The following is a 20,350-nucleotide window of genomic DNA, read 5'->3' on the forward strand; positions in this document are numbered from 1 at the left end:
ACTAGACAATGCTTCCCATCTTCTTCATTCCATGCAAAGCAAAGAAATTAAAGAAAAGAGAGGGAGGGAGCAGAATCGAGAGACTAAGAAAACTCTTCCACCTTCAACATCTCCACGCCAATCCTCAAGCCTCCAGCCACACACCTTCATCGAGATGATGATACCAAGGAAGGAAAAATCAAGAAGGTGAAGAAGGAGCTGGTCAGAGCTTGGAGGGAAGCTCTGACCGAAGAGAGGAAGAGAAAGTTAGAACCGACTTTGTAAGAAAGAGTGAACTCCAATGAGGTAGCGATTAGACTAGTGTAATTGCATGTTTGTGATTATGTGAATGATAAATGTTGATAATGAAATACGAGATTACATGCTGAGTATGCTACTACTTTAAGTATGTTGATGATGATGATGATTGATATGTTATTATGATGAAAGTGATATTTATGTATGCTCTTGTATGATTATGTATAATTGATGAATGTAAGACCCCGAATTTTTGAAATTAAATAATAAGTTACTTACGATTTATTATATTTATTTAAGATTATATTTTTAGAGATTTTTATATATAAGTTGGGCAATTTTTATTTATAATTTAGAGCTTTAATAATTGAAAAATAATAAAAATTTTATGTGGTTTAATTTGATTATTAAGCTTTTGAACTTTATTTTATAAATAAAGGAGTCTTAATTTAACTATCTCCAATTTTTATTGAATTAGTATTTGTTTGAAAATAATTTACAAGTTGATAATTAAATGATCTTTCAAAGATAATTATTTTATATTTAATTTGGTTTTAAATTATTACTCTATCATTTTATTTTTTATTAAAATTATTATACTACCTTAATCCCAAATAAAAACCCTAATTTACACTCTACAAACCTTAATTCCATTACACATAACACACTCACCCCCTCCCCTTTTTCTTCTTCAGTCCGCCGCCCCCTTTCCCATACTTCGTCTTCGCACAACACACACCAAAAACACACGCGCGCACACACACAGCATCAGAGAAGGAGAGAGAAAAATCTGCAACGGGAAGGGAGGAGAAGAGAAAGAGAGCCATCGCAGAGCTCGCCGATGACGTCCAGCCGCATAGGAGAGAGGAGCATCGTTATCAAGCATGAGGGGAAGAGAGAAAAGTTCACGGAGGAGAGAGAAGGAGCTCACAAGGGAGCTATCACTGTCGAAGCTGGGTTCGTCATTGCCAATGGAGCCCGCGTCATCACCGCTGATCTGTCACTATCGATGCGGGTTGACAACAACACCGCTAGCTTCGTCGCCGCAAGGAGTTTCCGCTGCATGTGCCGTCATCGCCGCCATTGGGTCTATCACCACTGTGTGTTGTCGTCACAGAAAGGAGGAGTGTCGTTGCCATTTGTGCTTTGCTGTCACCGCCACTGCTGCTAGAAGCTGCGCCACCATGGCTGTGGCTACCAAAAACCACCGCTGGAACTCCTGTCTTCTTGGTAAATGTTTTGTTTCCGAAATCTCTTGAAATCAGTGTTCTGTTATAATCCGTTAGAGATTATGAGATATTGGTAATACGTAGGGTCGAGTTCTTGTTGTTGCATGTCGTGATTGGAGTTGTTGTTGTTATTGTGGAAGCGGTATGGAGCTGTAGTTGCAACTACCGATGTTGCAGGCTAGTAGAAAGGGGTTTTGACGCATTTTAAAGTAGGGACTTTTTTTTAAACTCAAGTTTATTTACAGGAATTGTAATAAATGGATATCCATACGAAAAATATATTTTTGTGATTTTTGCAAGCCTTATGGATTGAATTGGGTTGCTTTTTGGATGAATGTAATTATTTGTCTGGTTAATTTATTGACTATTTGAGAAGGTTAGGTATTCTGGTTTGTTGGTTGACTTTGTTGAATTGATTTTCTTGGTTTTTAGATTTGATATTGGAAGTGAATTGATATTCAAAAATGGTTTAATATTGAAAATGATTTCACATTGAAATTGAGTTGACATTGGAAATGATTTAATGTTGAAAATGATTGGATATTGGAAATTATTTAAATTGGAAAAGATTTAAGATTTGGAAAAAATTTTGGTATTGGAATTGGTTTAATTTATTGGAAATGATTTGAGATTTGAAAATTATTTGATATTGGAATTGTTTTGACTTATTGGAAATGATTTGAGAAGCATTTGAGAAATGGTTTGATTGGAACCTGAGAAGGCTGGCAAAGTCTGAGTTTTAGAGGAGATGCTGACAAAATTTTATGAGAATTTGAAAGTTTTATTTTGGTTAATTTGATTAAAAATTATTTTATTTGATTTTTGATTTGACTAAAGAAAAAAATATGATTTGGGGTGTTTTAACGAACTTTAAAGTAATTATTAAAGAATAATTGGTTATAGTGTTTCGGTTAAAATTTTCATTTGCAAAGAGGATGATTTTTGCGTCTTTTGAAGGAGGTTTGAACTTGAAAAGGTTTTAAAGTTAGTTTGAAATTTTTGGTTGAGTAGAGATGAGGATTAAGCTTACTTTTCAAGAGGATGAACTTGGAAATAGTTTAATGATTTTGAATGTACTAAGTTTTTGGGTGAAAGTTGGTTTTTGGTTACTTGAAATGAGTCTTTAAAAGAGAAATGGTTTTGAAGTTAAATTGGGACTTTTGTTTTGGTGAAAATAAGTTCAATTGAAATATGAGGCTTCCTGGGTAGATGCAATGGTTTGTTCCAATTCCTAGAAGTTGAGATTGGAATGAGTTGGAAGTGATTAAAGAGGTGAATTGATGTGGTTGAATGATGAGAATAAATTTGATTGATATGAGACTCCCTGGGTAAATGCAGTAGTTTACCCCACTTGCTCCAGGTTGAGATATGAGGCTCCTAGGTAGATGCAGTAATTCGCCCTATTTGCTCCAGAATGAGATTGAGACTCCCTAGGTACATGCAGTGGTTCACCCCACTTGCTCCGGGTTGATATTTGAGACTTTGTTGACCCTCCATCGCAAGATGTGGCCGGACACTTAGACCTTTCCGGATAATTTTCTCCAAGAAAAGTGATTACCTCTTGGGGATGCGTGCACCGAAGGACTGTCCAGCATTTGCTACTAGACATGTTGGGTTTGGCTGTTGATGAACGAATTTTTGTACAGTAAAGAATTTTACAATAAATTCTCGTTGCTAGTATAGTTTCTAAACCAACAAAGAATCCTTTCATACAAAAATTTGTTTGTCACAAGTAACAAACCCCTATAAAAATAATAACCGAAGTATTTAAACCTCGAGTCGTCTCTTAAGGAATTACAGGGAAGTGTACTTATAATTGGTTATGAGATTGTATCTTTTTGGGGTTTTGAATAAAGGACAAGAAAAGTAAATTGCAAGAATTAAACTAATAGCTAATAAAGCTCTTGGCAAGGTATGAGAATTAGAAGTCCTATCCTAGCTATCCTTAACAATTGTGACATCAATTGTCCATTGCTCCCACTTAGTTAACCTCTAACTATGAAGGAAAGTCAAGTGGATGAATCAATTTGACTCCTCAAGTCTTAGTCAACTCCTAAGGGAAGACTAGCTTTAGAGGGATCCAAATCAACTAGCAACTTTCAATTGCTAATCAACAAAAGAGTTTGATAACTCAAGAGTCTCCAATTACTCAATGTAAGCTAAGAACATAAAAAACTAACTTAAATCCAACCAAGCATTTTATCAAACACTTGGAAGGAACAACATAAAAGCATAGAAAAGTAATAAAAGATAATAAAATCCAAACAACCAATTGAAAGCATCAATAACATAAATTGAAGGAAGCAACCATAAATATGAAATACCTCAAATTGCATTAAATAGAAAATCAAATCTAACATGAGAATTCATAAACTAAAATAGCAACATAAAGAGATCAATAAGAGAAATAGATAAACTAAAGTACTAGAACAAATAAAAGTAGAAGAGAAACTAAATTGCAATAAGATAAAATTCAGAATTTGAGAAGGAATAAAACTAAGAATCCTAAAACCTAGAGAGAGGAGAGAGCTTCTTTCTCTAGAAAACTACATCTAAAACCTAAAATTATGTGAATGAAAGTTGTATGAATCAATGAATGTGATTTCCCCACTCTGCAGCCTCTAATTTATGTTTTTCGGACTTGAAACTGGGCCAAAAACAGCCCAGAAATCGCTCCCAATATTTTCTGCAATTTCTGCACGTGGCGCATGTCACGCGTACGTGTCGATGGTCTTCTGCATGTGTCACGCGTACGCGTCAGGTACGCGCACGCGTCGCTGTAAAAATCTCCAGATCACACGCACGCGTGAGGTACGCGTACGCGTCGATGCTCGCTGGTCATCACCTTTGTTTCTTATGTTCCTTCCATTTTTGCAAGCTTCTTCTTCATCATTTAAGCCATTCCTGCCCTATACAGTCTAAAAATACTTGACACACAGATCACGGCATCGAATGGTAATAAAGGGTAATTAAAATTGACAGTTTAAAGGCCTAGGAAACATGTTTTCAACTATGTCACAGAATTAGGAAGGAAAATCTAAAACACGCAATTTATATGCATAAGTGTAAGAATAATGGATAAAACCTGCTCAATTCAATACAAAATAAACCGTAAAATAGCGGTTTATCAGCTGTATAACCGACAGATGAGTTCCTTGGCCATAGGGCAGGCATGCATCATTTACATCTATGTGACATTATTTGGGTATGCATATTGCATTTGGTTGCCTATGTGAATATTTCTATTTAACTGCTAATTACCATACTTGCTATAATTGCTCTTGATTGTGTTTGAACTTTATTAATTATGATTGTGACTGGTTAGTTTGGAGCATGGTGGTTTGAGTGGTGATTTGATTATTCTTTAAGTCAGAGGTCATGATTTGATTTTGTGTTGGGTCGGAGGCCGTGATTTGATTATATTTGAGCCAGAGACTGTGATTGGATGAATATATGATAAGTTTGGTATTATGATCCTTTGATTCGTAGTGAAACCTTTTGGTTATTATGTTTGATTGATTTTTATAAATTTAAAATATGAATTTAAATTTTTGGATAATTTAATCGTTGGACAATTAATTTAAAACGTTATCACTGGCGTAACAATTAGTCGTCGCACCACTTGTCTTAGCTCACAAAATATTCATGTGATATTTTTTTGATACTACACTAATTAAGAATTATTAGTAATTAGTTTTTTTTTGTCATTATTATTTTTATAAGATTTTTTGAATTTTTATTACAGAATTCTTGAAAAATCTTACCGGAGAATTCTAGTCTTTATGCAAGAAATATTATTAGTTAATCTTATTTATTTATCATTATTTTTCATTAATAAATATATTTTATCTGGGCCCGCCTCATCAAGACGAAGGGAACGAAAATTCTCAGTCTTTGCGAATTCAAATCACAGAAATTTGAGAAATTATATTACAGAAAATTGGGTTATTATATCATCTTAACTACAAAATATCTCTAAAATATTTCTGTGAAGTTAATCAGATCAAAGAATACCGATAATATTTCTTATTGATTGAATTTAGACCTGGTGATTAAATGTCATCATTAAAAAATACTTTTTCTCCTATATGAAAAACAATATTTGAATGAAGATTTTTTTTATATGGATCTGCCTCGTTAAAAATGAAGTGATCACCGATTTTGTGAATTCTAATCATAGAAAGCCTGAAAAATCATTTTATAAAAAATTGGATTCTTACAATTACCGAGTGTCCTAAATGTACATGGTTCCGCCCATGATGTACGTATGCTTAGTGTACGCAATTGAAAATCTATATTTGGACTAGGTCTCGAGTGATGTCAGATTACGAGTAATCAATTGACGCGTGAACTCATGACCTACAATATGGATTAACATTCATTATGATTGTCTCTTGTATTTTTCTATAACTCGTGTTTGCTATTTCCTTGCTACTTTCTTATAAAGGTATTTTGTATACATCTGATTGGAATTAAGAATGAAATGATATAAGCCTAAGCTAACACACTAGACCTTCACATCGTTAGCTCGATGTATCTTGTTCGGAACCTTAGGTTCTCACCCTTCCATGCACTGTTCTTAAAGATGGGTTCGGGAGTGCTATTCTTTGAGATGCCAAAGATGTTTATTTACGAAGATCTAGTATGAGGTAGTACCATTACTTGGAGTGAACTTCATACATGCATGTACATCTTCACGACCGTCCTTTTTCTCACCCGCTTCTCAGCCTAGAGTTCGACCCAGACATGCCTTATGATTTTTCACTTGCCGACTTGCACCCCGAGGAGCACATCATCCATTCTCGCCTTAGCCACTTTTCAGGTAGATCCTATGCCTAACTCCTCATCATGGTTCCATTTTGACTTACCACAGTGGTTTTAGCTTGATCCTCAACCAGATGTGCCACCAGAGCCTCAGCCAGACCCTCAACCCATTAACCTAAGCAGTTTGGACCCTTAGGAGAGGCACTCACTCCGACCGTGGCCAATGGATTCTTGACCAGTTGTTATGAGTAGGAAGACCCTGACGAAGAGGTGTCTAGATGGGAGAAGCAGATGGCGATGAACCTAGCTTCCAGTTCTTTCAAGGATAGTGTAGTTAGAGGAGATGGAGAGCCGGGGGCTTTGCCCAATAGCCACTTATGAGATGCTAGTAGGAAGAAATCCCTTTTTTATGACACCCAACAACGATTACAACTCTAGAAGCTAGATATTTTTCCTTCTCTTTTGATAGTTTTCTGAGGAGTAGGACTTTTATTGTCTTTAGGCTAGCATTGGTTCCTGATTAGGGGCTCCGGTGTGAGCTAGATTCTGGAGTGTTGTATGTATTATATATATATAAGTCTAGTATATACTAACTTTTAGGAACGCATTAATGAATTAAATTTATTTAAGTTTAAGCTTAACTTATTTAATACGTGAATTAAAATTTTGGATTAAATTTTACTCAAGTTTATGAACTTACTCAAGTTTATAAGCTTACTCAAATTTAAATTCGATTCACATTTAATATATGAACTCAAATTCAATATCGAGCGTGACTCGCAAACTCATGAGATCAAGTGAAAATCAAATTGATTCATGGGTTGGCTTAACTCACTTCCAATTCTAATTCTAAGTCCTACGTACAAAGATTGAATTTTGTTATGATGAAATTTCAATAAAATTTGTTATCTTACCTATATATAGCTCATGTGAAAATCAAATTGACTCACGAATTGACTTAACTCATTTTCAATTCTAATTCCAAGTCCTACGTACTGAGAGATTGAATTTTGTTGTGATGCAATTTCAATGAAATTTGTTATCTTACCTATATATATATATATATATATATATATATATATATATATATATATATATTATATATATATATATATATATATATTTAATTGGACTGATGGTAGAGTTATTTGCATCACAAATAATCAATGTTAAAAAGTAAAGTAAAAGTCATATTAGGTTGATTATTTGTTAAGCACTTCCTTCTTTTGAGAGCTCTGATCTTTTCTATTTGCTTGCTTCCTTTTTGAAATTTTTTGGGTGGGCTAAGATAGTAGGTATAACAACACAGTCAATCTGGAATAAAATCAAAATCTAATAACAGAGAATCATTACAATGATCATGATAATGGGTTTGATAGCAAAGACTCCTAAAAAATATAAAGTAGATGTTGGGATGAGTATAGCCATTGAAACTTGATAGCACTATTTGACAGCCTTGTGGCAGGAGAGAAAAAACAAATAAATAGTCTTTGAAAGCTTCATTGCCACCAAGAAAGTAATTGTCGATGGAGAATAAATTAAGGAAAGAAAGAAAAACACTTATATGCATTAAGAAATTCCACATAGCTATCTATGGTGTGCCTAAAAGGCTGTACACTCTACACACACTTGCATATGAAAAGCTCATAGGAGAAATTAACATTAAAGATGGAATTTTCAATTTTCTCCATGTCCCACTACTAATCTCTAAGAACACCTTTCTCATCCATATTGGATTCTTGTGACGACGCAAGAACCAAGAAAGAAACCAGTTGAAATTTGATGAGAGTATGATTTAAAAGTTAAAAGCAAATCATGCACAATCAAGTGCCTTGATGTCCCATTGAAACTAGAATACTTTAAGTCTAAAACCTAAATATAACATTGTGGACAAACTATTCCATGGAGCTTCTGGTGACAGCTCCATCGATAATAATAATAATAAAAAATTGTGTGAGACAAGGTAATTAATTTATAATTCATTTTTTATTAAGTATGATATAAATGAATCTACATCTTTTTTAATAATAGAAATATGAAAATTATAAGTTGATATAATGTCTAACACGTGTGTATATAATTATGATAATCAATATCCATAAAATAAAATGTTAGAATACCTACCATTTTATTTTTATTTTGTCGGTAGTCTAAAATATTATTCATAATTGATAATTGGTATGGGAATGAGCACATATTCTAAAATCTAAATAGTTTCTTCACTTCTAAGGTGATCATATTCTCCAAGAATTAGAATAGGGTCGCGTCATGCTTTTGATCATATCTTTAAATAGCTTTGAGCTATTGACCCACTATCTTCGCCTAATGAGTATGCAACTGCACTAACCCATATATATGCAGCTTTATCTTATTGCCCATAAAAATAAATTAAATATATATAAAAAAAAATAGTCAAATTTAGAGAACTCAGATTTCGAAAAGAGCCACTTTGAGTGTGAGGTGATGGAGACTTTAATGGACCCTTTCCTAAAAAACATTTCAACTTCCAGAATGATGATACACCCTCTTCAGCTACTCTACTGTTTGTTCTTGGTGTCAACGCTGTGCAATAAACCACAACCTCTAAATTTGAATATTAGGAGTTTGAGACTCTGAGAAAATAAAAAGGGTATCGGGACTCTTGATAGAAATAGAATATGCACTATTATCTCAATTGTCAAGTTCAAATCACTTGGTTACTGGTAAAACAATTTACCAACAAAATCATGTCACAGTACAAAAACAGTTGATGGTGCATTGTCAATTTCTCATTCAGCCTACAATAACATTAGTCGCAAGGAATGTACTTTAATTAAATTAATGTGACAAGGATAACACAAAGTAACAATACTAATAAAAATAATTGTTATTAAAATACTAAAATAGAAGTCAGATTTTTTCCCCTCCAAAGAAATGCACCAGAGCGTGATCGCATTATACTTTGGTTCATTAGAAAAAGAGCAGGCACTAGGCAGAATTTAACTAGGGATTATGAGATATCAATGGTAAAAGCTAAAAAGTAAAAAACATTCATCTATGTGACATACTAATTGAACATTTAATTTCGTTCTGGCTTCCATATTAGATTACAAACTAGTATTTTTACCCGTAATAACATGACGGGAATATATATTTTTTAAAACTACGGTTCACTTTGTTCTGAAAGTAAAAATTATGCATGACATAAAAGATTTATAAAATCAAATTACTTTTATAAAAAAAAGTCGTAGATTGACAAAAGTCTTTGGCTAAGAAGACCAATATATCTATAGATAAAAAAAATCAAATAATAAGATTTAGTTATTATTTTTATATGAAAAAACCTCATTTTTTATTAATAATTAATCTTAACATTCGTTATCTAAAATTTGAAACAATTTAACGTGTATACTTTTATATTTAATTAGGTATTAAGTCTGTTACAAAAATAGAAATAATTAATTTTTATACTTGTTATTTAAAAATAATATTTTTCTCCCTCTCTATGTATAAATATAATTAGATATTAGTATAAAAAAATTATACGAATAGTTATAAAATTAACTCAAAACTAATTTTTTTAAAACAATTGAATCTTAATTCTAACTTTTAATTATAACATTAGTATTCTCTCCAAATTATATGTAATAAATATTTGAAAGAAAAGAAATGAAAATATAGATTAAAAAGATAAGCGGTGAAAATTTAAAATTAAATAAAAAACTAAAAAAATATGTATATAATAATAATAATATTTTTTATTTGAATTATATTATTTTGTTTTCTGTAGAATAGAAAGGTAGAAAAAATAGAGAATGAGAGAAAAGAGAGAGAAAGATAAAGATGAAAAATGAGAGTGAGAGTTTGTTAACTTTGGAAGAAAAAAAATTTATTTTAATTATAATAAAAAAATAGCGGATGACATATTTTGATTTATCAAATTACTAATATAAAATATAAATTATATATAGAGTAAAAATGGTAAAGAGAAATAGAAAAATGGAGAGAGGTAGATGAGAGAATTTAGGAAGGGAGTTTATTAATTTTGGAAAAAAATATTTTCGCTTAATTTTAATAAGAGAGTGTCATGTGACACATTTGATTATTAAATTAGATAGTAATATATGATACATAATATAGGTATATTTCAATTTCAATCTTAATATTTTAATTTTAATTTTAATGCAATTAAAGAATATCGTGTTGTACATTTTGATTGTCAAATTAGGAATTAGTCATTGTTTTTAATATTAATAATGATATATAAAATAGATAGAGTGGTTGAAGGAATGAGAGAGATAGAGAAAGGAAGATGGAGGAGGGGAGAACTCTTTAATTTTGGAGGGAAATATTTGATTTCAATTGAAATGAGGGAGTGACATGTAGTACATTTTGGTTGTAAAATTAGTAAATAGGAAAGGAGAATTCCTTAATTTTGGAGGGAAAGATTTGATTCCTATTGGAATGAGAAAGTGACATGTGACACATTTTGGTTGTAAAATTAGAATATATAATAGATTGGTAAATTCTACTCTACCATTCCTATAATAACATGTACATTACTCTTTCTGACATGTCACTCTTTAATTGGTTACTATGTTAACTATGGTTAAACTATTGGTAATTAAATTATAGCCCAAAGAGGGTAATTGTATAACTTACTAAAATATTAAACATCCAGTCTTTGCTTCTTCCCCAAATCATGCTCCCAGACAATGAACCCTAACTCTCTGTATCTCCTCCCCCATTCCGTCGCCGTCGTCTCCACCTGAGCATAACCACCTCATTTGGTGCCCCGTTCTCTCCGTCTGTCGTGTCCTCTCCGTCCTCCAAAACATCGCCGCCTTCCTCACGGTATCCTTCCCTCTCACCAAATATTATTATTATCAAGATCGGTACATGGAAGGATAGACTATAAGCATAATTCCTTTGTATTTTTGGGGTAAAATTCTTTTATAGATTTCAATTCAGATGACATAAATGCTTTGATCTCATTGACTTTTTTAACACTAAAAAAATTATTTGGATAAGTTTTGCAAAGAAACACATCTAGATGCTCAGACCCAGTAAGATTGTGCTTGATACACTGGCTTGATGGTAATAGTTTCTTGTGATTTGGAATTTTATTTTTCTCTAAAGGATGTAACGCTACATGATCTGGATGCTGCCAATGCACGACCTCAAGGTGGGCAAGAATCGATTGATGAGTGCAAACAGTGGATCTGCTGGCTTAGGAGTACAGGGATAGAATCGATTGATGAGTGGTGTGCTTCCACAAGGTACGTATTTTTATGGATGTCCATTATAATGGTGTCGAAGCAATACTTATCCATAAAGATGTTCTCATGCAATGACCCCTAATTGCTTTTGCTTTGTGCATGATGAGTGTCCAAGTGCAGCCATATAGAAGATGACTTTATTTTCTGTTTGCATTGGTTCAGCTTGTCCAACTAGTTGGTCTTCTTCTATGCAACCACATTGTTCGCTTCCACATGTTGAAAACTGTTAAAGAACTGCTGGTTGTTTTAGATTTGTATGTAATATGCTTGATGAAATCATTTATATTTGTTTTCATGCATGTTGAATGCATAAATATTTTTTCTATGATTGATTCTCATTTGAGCTTACAATAGGTTTTGAAGTATTTCTTTGTGGTGACAAGAGCTTCTTGATTCAGGATCTTCGTAGGCGATTTCAATGCTAGGAAACTCTTATCCCAATGCTGGTGGTCCACTTTCACAAAGCCATGTTATGGGTATGTTGAATGATGTAAACTCGAGTGATAATTCTCCTTTTGACATGAATGACTTCTCTCAACAGACTGGTTGACCTAGTTCTGCTGGAGGGCCTCAAGGACAATTGGGTGCAAACGAAGATTTTCCAGCTTTTCCAAGATTCAAAGGTGTAGTAACTGGAGAAGATATGTGACCTGATTGGTTGTTATGCATTTTTTTCTAGCAATTTTGGCTGTTTTATGTTATCAAATAGTTTCTTTGTATAGTTGCCTTATGATTTGTTGTTTAAAGAGTCTCCTCTTAGAGAGTTGAGTTGTAGAATGAATTATGCACTTTCTCTTATGGAAAGTTTTATGGATTTACATGCATATCTGCCTTAGTTCCTTTGGTGCTTGGTTTTATTGCTTTGTTTATTATATTCTGACATTGTAAGTCGTGTAAGGTGTTAAATAAGCATATGGTTTCCTGGTTTGTATCTCATCAAGTGATTGAATGATCGGTTATATATCTAGTGAGGATGCTAAAATGTCTCGTAAATGACAATTTAGTGATTCTCCTTAAGAGGAATTCATGATGCCGCACTGTTGGAGGTTTGATTAAATGACAACTTAGTGATTCTCCTTATTTTTGGTCACCTTTGTTCGCAGATCTTTAATTTAGTAACCATATTATATTATTTATTTTTACAAGTGGCAATGCTGATTATGCTATGGATATGCACCAGAAAGAACAGCTTTATGACAACGCTGCTCCAATGATGCAATCTCAATATTTCTCGGTGAGTTGCATGTTTAAAGACTAAGAAATCTTTATATATATATATATATATATGTATTCCTCACTTATTATTCTATCCTTGTAATATGCAGATGGGGAGGTCTGCTGGTTTTAGCTTGAGGGGAATATATTCATCACATCGTACACAACAGCCACAACAACATGCTCCTTCAGTGAGTAGTGATGGTGTCTCATTTTCATCCATAAACAACCAGGATCTTTTCCATCTACATGGATCAGATATTTTTCCATCTACGCATTCAACTTATCATTCGCAGGTCTGCAAACTCTCTAAATTGCTGTTGTAATGAATAAGTCTCGTTCTTTCTCTAGTTTGCTTGACTTTAATATTCATTCTGAAGCAAGATTTCAGACATCCTAACCACTTCTGGATTTTTTCTAGGCAAGTGGACCTCCTGGGATTGGATTAAGGCCATTAAATTCTTCAAATACAGTCTCTAGTATGGGTCAGTATGACCAGATCCTCCAGCAGTATCAACAGCACCAGAAGGAGTCGCAGTTCCGCCTTCAAATGTCAGCCGTAAATCAGTTGTTTCAGGATCAGGGCATGAAAGCTATGCAAACTGCACAATCCACACCATATCCATTTGGTTTGCTTGGCTTGTTAAGTGTGATAAGGATGAGTGATCCAGACTTGACATCTCTTGCACTTGGAATTGATCTTACTACACTTGGATTAAATTTGAATTCATCTGAAAATCTACACAAGACGTTTGGGTCTCCATGGTGATCCAGAGTTTAATGTGCCACAATGTTATTACGCAAAGCAGCCCTGATACAAAACTTGTTGTCGGTCTAGATTTTCTTCCTAAAGAAAGGAATTACTTCGTTGTAAGCACAGCTCCAAACTAACAAACAACTCTCACATTAAATTAAAATATGGTTTTGTCACAAGTACAAACCCCAATAAGAATTAACCGAAGTATTTAAACTCCGGGTCGTCTCACAAGGAATTGCAATAAAGTGGTCAATTATTGGCTATGAAGAACAAAAGGGGGGGTTTGATTTGATAAGAGGACAAGAAAATAAATGGCAAGAAAAGTAAATCAAGCAAGTAATTAAAGGAAGCAAGTAATAAAGAGAGACATTCATGGCAAAGTTTGAGATCATAGGCTTTCTATCCTAGTCATTAATCATAACAATACTTAACAAGAATTTATCTTATTTCGTCATCCCCAATGTTGGAAGAAGGTGTAAGTTATCTTCCATTAGAGAAAGTCAAACAAGACTAGTTAATCTCAATCCAAGTGTCCTAATCAACTCACTAATGGAATTAGCAAGAGATTAGAGTCAATGAAGATCATATTAACTAACAACTCTAGATCACCAATCTAAATTGGGTATTAATGACTCAAGATTGCCCAATTACTCTTCCCAAGCCAAGAATGCTCAAAATCTACTTTAAAGCCCAACCAAGCATTTTGTCAAACACTTGGTGGGTACAAATGAAAATTATAGTAAAAGTGCAAGAATAATAAATCTACCAACTATCAATTGCAAGAAAAGTAAATTCACAACTCAAATCAACAATTAAAAGAACATCAAACATAAATTTCATAAAAGAGATCCAAATTCATCAAGAGTTCATCATCACAAAAGAGAGAAAAAGGGAAATTAACACTATAAATCATGAGAATGAAAGAGTAGAAGCATGAAATTGTAAAGAGAAGAAGATAAAAACATGTAATTGAACCTAAATCTAGAAGAGATTAACCTAACCTAATTCTAGAGAGAAGAGGGAGCTTCTCTCTCTAGAAACTAACCTACATGATGCCAAAACTACAAACAATTACTTCTCCCTTACCCAAGCTTGAATTCAGCATGAAATAGCATCAGAAATGAGTTAGATTGGGCCCAAAATGAGCTGCAAATCGCTGGCCACGATTTCACTTTAGTGAACCATGTGCTCCATCGGTGCGCATGAGTACAGTGCACGTGCGCGCCCTTATACATCAGGCAACTATGGCAAATTTTATATCATTTCGAAGCCCCGGATGTTAGCTTTCCAACGCAACTTGAACCACTTCATTTAAACCTTTGTAGCTCAAGTTATGGTCGATTGAGTGCGAAGAGGTCGGGCTTGATAGCTTTGTGGTTCCTTCATTTCTTCATGAGTTCTCCCACTTTGCATGCTTTTCTCCTCACTTCTTCCATCCAATACTTGCCTTATGAACCTGAAATCACTAAACAAACATATCAAGGAATCGAATGAAATTAAAGTGAATTGAATTTAGCTATTTTAAGGCCTAAAAAGCATGTTTTCACATTTAAGCACAAATCAAGGGAGAATGGCAAAACCATGCTATTTCATTGAATAAATGTGGGAAAAGGTGATAAAATTCCCCAAATTAAGCACAAGATAAACCACAAAATTGGAGTTTATCAACCCCCCCTGCTTTACATGTGAGGTCTTTTAATTATGCTATAGAATCGATTTCGTTATTTGCAAATCCTTCATTAGGCTTACTGTTTATTGCATGATGCAGCAAGGTTACTTTTCAAAGTTTTTGGTGGAAACATTGTTTTACATATTCTACAGGTTTGTAATTACATCTTACTTGGTTTCTAATTGGCTTGCTTAGTATTATAATTAACCACTTTTTTTCCTTGGTTGCAGCATGCCCAAAGATGAAGCACAATTATATGCTGCAAATTAAATGAGCTGTATGCACATACCCTCCAATTCATCCTTTTTTTGTTATTTATATTTTATTTTTCTGTGGTTAGGGCTTATTTCCAAATTATGTTGGGATTGTTACAATTTGGGAGCAATTAATGGTTAAATCAGTCAATACTTGGTAACCTTTCTTTGTTTATCAGTCACGGATTTTAAATATTCCTAGAGCAAAACTTATATTGGCAGGAACTCCTGAATTAAAATCTAAATTGTTTTTCTCTGATTAATAATTTCTTTCGGCTTTCATATTAAAACAATTAGAATGTTGCTTGATATTTTAAATGATCTAATCCATAACTATCTTGGTATTTTAACAAATGGTTATGAAAAATTGTCTTTGGGTTCCAAATTCTTTAGTAGTATCATTGAGGCTCTGGCTCAGAATATTTTATGTTTGATAAGCAGACATTTAAGTATGGAAAACACCCGAGTATTGAACTTTGCACGAGATGAATTAGTAAAAATGATCTTTGTACTGTCTAAAACAAAATTGTAAAAATTTTCTTTAGTCTACACAATTGTCATAAGCTTTCACTTAAGGAACTAGACGTCACTGAATAATTGTTGTATGAAATGCAGCCCTGCTCGATTGAGGTGTGAAATGTTACTTATGAAGATTGTTGTGTGTTGGCCAAAACTAAGCTTTTGAGATCCCACATTTGACTCTCCAGAAGTTCCCTTTTACTCAAAATTCTATCAGATGCACAATCATCTTCCTATAAAACCTGGGGGCAAAAACATGGTAATTTACAATGTATACATTTTCCAATTATTCAGTGATATGGAAATAACCATGAGTAGCCACAATATTATAGGTTTCTTCCTCTTGACCGAATCTGTAACCTTCATTAGCAGATTCATTTTCTGTGGTTTCCCTAATCAAACTAGAAGTTACCAAGGAACCGTGCATTGCACTGAATAGGGAGTCGCTGAATACACCAGCTACGCCTAACATATGAAATGGATGCATAAGAATATTGTGTTTAGCCTGAAATACAATCATAAAATTGAAGGTACTAGAAATTCCTAGAGGCATACCATCCGAAAAGCTTCCTTGACTAATTGGATAGATCAAGAAAACAGCAGTAGCCGCTGCAACAGGAGCTGAATATGCAACAGCAATCCAAGGGCGCATACCCAGACGAAAACTAAGTTCCCACTCACGACCCATGTAACAAGCTACACCAAGTAAGAAGTGTAGAACAATTAGTTCATAAGGACCGCCATTGTATAACCATTCATCAACAGATGCCGCTTCCCATATCGGGTAAAAGTGCAAACCTATAGCCGCCGAAGTAGGAATAATGGCACCCGAAATAATATTGTTTCCATAAAGTAGAGATCCAGAAACAGGGATAATATTAAAAGAAAAACGAATATTTTGCTTCTTCATGATTGCCGACATGGTCAGCTTTTCAGAGTAAAGTTAACTGAGTAAGCGGTTTCTGTTTCTACTTTTTAAAGATAAAAGATTCTATTAAAAATGTTTGTGCAAAGAGTTCATTAAAAGGATGAACTCTAGAATTCTTATCTAGCTTTTTCGAAATGTTGATGAAAATTTAAGTTTTTTCCTAACAAGCAGGACATTTGTTAAGAAACCAAGAGTGGAAAGGTTTACTTTTTACAGATAAAAATTTATATATATTATTATACGAAATTTAAAATCTTACATTTTCAGTAAAAAAAATTCCTCCTTTAGTTTACTACTTTGAACTAACTTAATTTAGTGGGGACAACTATTTTGAATGAACTCAGCCAATAGATGTACAAAATGCAACAAGCAAGCAAGCATGATAAGTAATACTCATATCACCAGCTGATAATAGCGCTAAGAGTCACTGTAGCAGCTTGATAATCCGTCAATACCTTGTGTGCTGAGTCATCGAGCTTATCCTGAGAAGTTTTAAAGCGTGAAAAAATAAATCTCTGAGGACTTTTGAGATATGTTAATGTAAAATATTATATGATTGCATGAAATACAGTCCTGTTAAAGGTGCCAAAATTTGTCTATATTAACATCATAGATACAATCTAAATAAGCCTAAAATATTCATATTTAGTGTGATATTAACCCACAGAGAGAGAACATACCTTCAATTGGGAAATAGCAATAGAGATTGCCCTTCCAAGGGCTTGAACAACTTTATGGTAAAACTGTACAAAAGTGGAAGAAAACAGTAAGGAGATGGTAGGCTTCAGAAAGAGAGAGGGGCTGTGGAAGCAACCAAAGTTACCTGGATATAAACTAATGACACAACTTTTGGCAGAAGGGATACAGGGTCAATCTCAGCAAAAACATGATGGTAGGCCAACTCTGATAAATATTTTCCCCTGATTGGAAATTTGTTCCTCAGGACTTAAATTAGAATTTTCCTTCCAGATGAAAAGAACTTGTTCATTAATATTTTCGGTAATTTTCAATTGATCTACCAATCTGATATTTAATACATTTTCAGTGTTATTGATAGTATATTAGTGAATCTAGTAGCTTCAAACAAATTCTGCTAAAGCTTTATGAGGGTGAAAGCATAAATACCTTAGATGTCAATTTGCACATTTCAATTTACATGTAAAAATACCTTAGTAAATGCCTATGTAAAACAACATGCCACCATTTACATGTCAATTTGCACATTTCAACAGTGAGAATAGAAAAATTAAAATTCTAAGAAACAAAACAGAACTTACAGAAGTTGATTGATCATGTTCAAACAATTCCAAGGCTTTTTCATAGAGCTGCATGTTTAAGAAAGAATGCCAGCAGGGAAACACAGAAAAAACAATTAAGATAGTAAACTGTATGTATAAAAGACAACAAAAGTTGTGTTTGTGCCATTTTAGCAAGCCTCATCAAGTTTCTTCTGCAAATTATCAAGTAATTGTTTCATTTTGTCTGCATTTCTGTTAGTAATGCCTTTCTTTTCTCCATCCAAGAACTGATTACTGTAGGCCTTAATTTGTTAGCTAAAGGCCCAAGAATTGTTTTAGGATCATCTAGACCTATCAAATTTATAGCACTACATTTGAGAATATAGAACAACTTGTATAGGAAGAAAGGAAAGATTTGAAGTTAGAATGAACAGACTTTGTTCTTCAAACTCGGGAACCAGTGTAAAATCCAGTTAATTAATGGCTAATTAACCCATAAAATAAAATATATTCTCGAAAGTAAGAAATGAAGTTTTTATGGTTTAATGTGGTAGAGAAATTCGAAATGAGAATTTCGACACCAATTTTAAAGAAAACGGCCCAAGATTAGGCCCTTGGTTTAGCCCAATGCCCCACTTAATGAAGGGCACAGCCCTTCTTCTCCCCCCCATTCTAAACACACACGCTGAAAACACTTGGGGGAGGAAGGAAGAACATGAACCCTTGTTCCTATTTCACTTCCAACTTCAATTGATCATATCTTTTCGCTCCGAGCTCCGATTGACACACCGTTTGCGGCCACGCGACCACGACGTTGAGCTCTATAAAATCCAGCCAAGAAATCTTGAGGTAAGTCACAGAATCCTCTTTGAATTCTCAGCCCTCATTTTCAAAAATTTGTGGGTAAAGTGTTGAGATTTTTGAGTTTGGATATTGTAGGCTCAAATTAACTTGAAGAGAAGGCTTTTTCTAGCTCCATTGGTCTTTGGGTAAGGTGAGAATCTCAACCCTAAGCTAGAGACTTGAGATTTTGTGATTTAGTGATTGAGTTATTGTGTTTTTATATGATATTGTGGCTTAGGCTTTGTATATATGTGTTTTGGAGCTTGATTGGTGATTTTGGAAAGTTTTGGTGTGGAATCCCAAGATTGGAAATCTGTTGGTGAGGCTTTGGAAACCTTGGAAGTTGATTTGAGAGTGTTCCGGGTGGAACGAAAATCGGCCAAGGTATGGTTTCGGTTTTCTGTATCTAAAATGTAATATGGTGTGAAAACGTAGGCTAGAGACCCTATGGTAGGAGATGAATCATTAATAATGTGGATGGTTTGATATAAATTTTATTGTTGTATGTGAATTTAGTAAATTGCGGAATGATGATAAATGTTGGTACCATTTGTGAAAATTGGGTGTGATATGGTTCGATATGTAGAGTTGGTGATAGCATTGAGGCTCTTGTTGAGGAGATGAGTTGAAATGTGAATTTGTTATGTGTGGATATATATATATATATATATATATATATATATATATATATATATATATATATATATATATATATATATATATATATGGTGATTGGTGGATTGGATATTGTTGGAGATTGAGGTGTGAATTGTTGATTTTGATGTGGAAATTGTCACCTCGAAATTTGGTTAAATATGGTGGATTTTGTGGGTTGATGATTGAATGAGTGGATGTAAGTATTTGGTATTGAAACATTGAGTTTGGCTGGTTTTTGAATGAGTTGGTAAGAATATGTTTTGAAATTGGGAGTTTATGAGTTTTGGTAAAAATGAAAATTTGATGAACTTCCACGGATCATATCTTAAGTTATTGTTTTCGAAACTTAATAATTTTTATATCAAATAAAAGGCAATTTCATAAGCTTCAAAATGGTTTAAATTTGGTTGAAATATGATTTTTGTGGAAGGAGATATGATTGTGGGAAGTTCGGGCCAAAAATTTGAATTCTGCAACTTCTGCAGAATTTGTGATCTTTGGTTTGTGTGCGGATGCACACTCGACGAGAATTTGGTTCTTGTGTGCACGCACAGCCTTGTGCGTACGCACATGCAAAGACAGGGCTACTGGTGGCAGCGTCAGCACACACTGTGCGCATGCGAAACCAACGAAAAATTGCGAGCTGTGCGTACGCACAAGCCTGTGGGAACGCATACGTTGGGAATGACACACTGATGGCAGCACTAGCACGCGCCCCCACCCTAAAGATTTTTCTTTCTGTGCGTGCGCACGGACCTGTGCGTACGCACACGTCTTAAAAT

At 33.8% G+C, this 20,350-nt stretch overlaps 1 pseudogene; it reads left to right on the forward strand.

Annotated features, from left to right (window-relative positions):
- Window positions 1–1,121: 1,121 nt before the first annotated feature.
- On the forward strand, window positions 1,122–15,522 carry LOC107605531 (putative NOT transcription complex subunit VIP2; annotated as a pseudogene).
- Window positions 15,523–20,350: the final 4,828 nt, after the last annotated feature.

The sequence above is a fragment of the Arachis ipaensis genome, chromosome B1 (genome assembly GCF_059453495.1).
Source record: "Arachis ipaensis isolate K30076 ecotype BB chromosome B1, ASM5945349v1, whole genome shotgun sequence".
In the NCBI taxonomy this organism is placed as follows: Eukaryota; Viridiplantae; Streptophyta; class Magnoliopsida; order Fabales; family Fabaceae; genus Arachis; species Arachis ipaensis.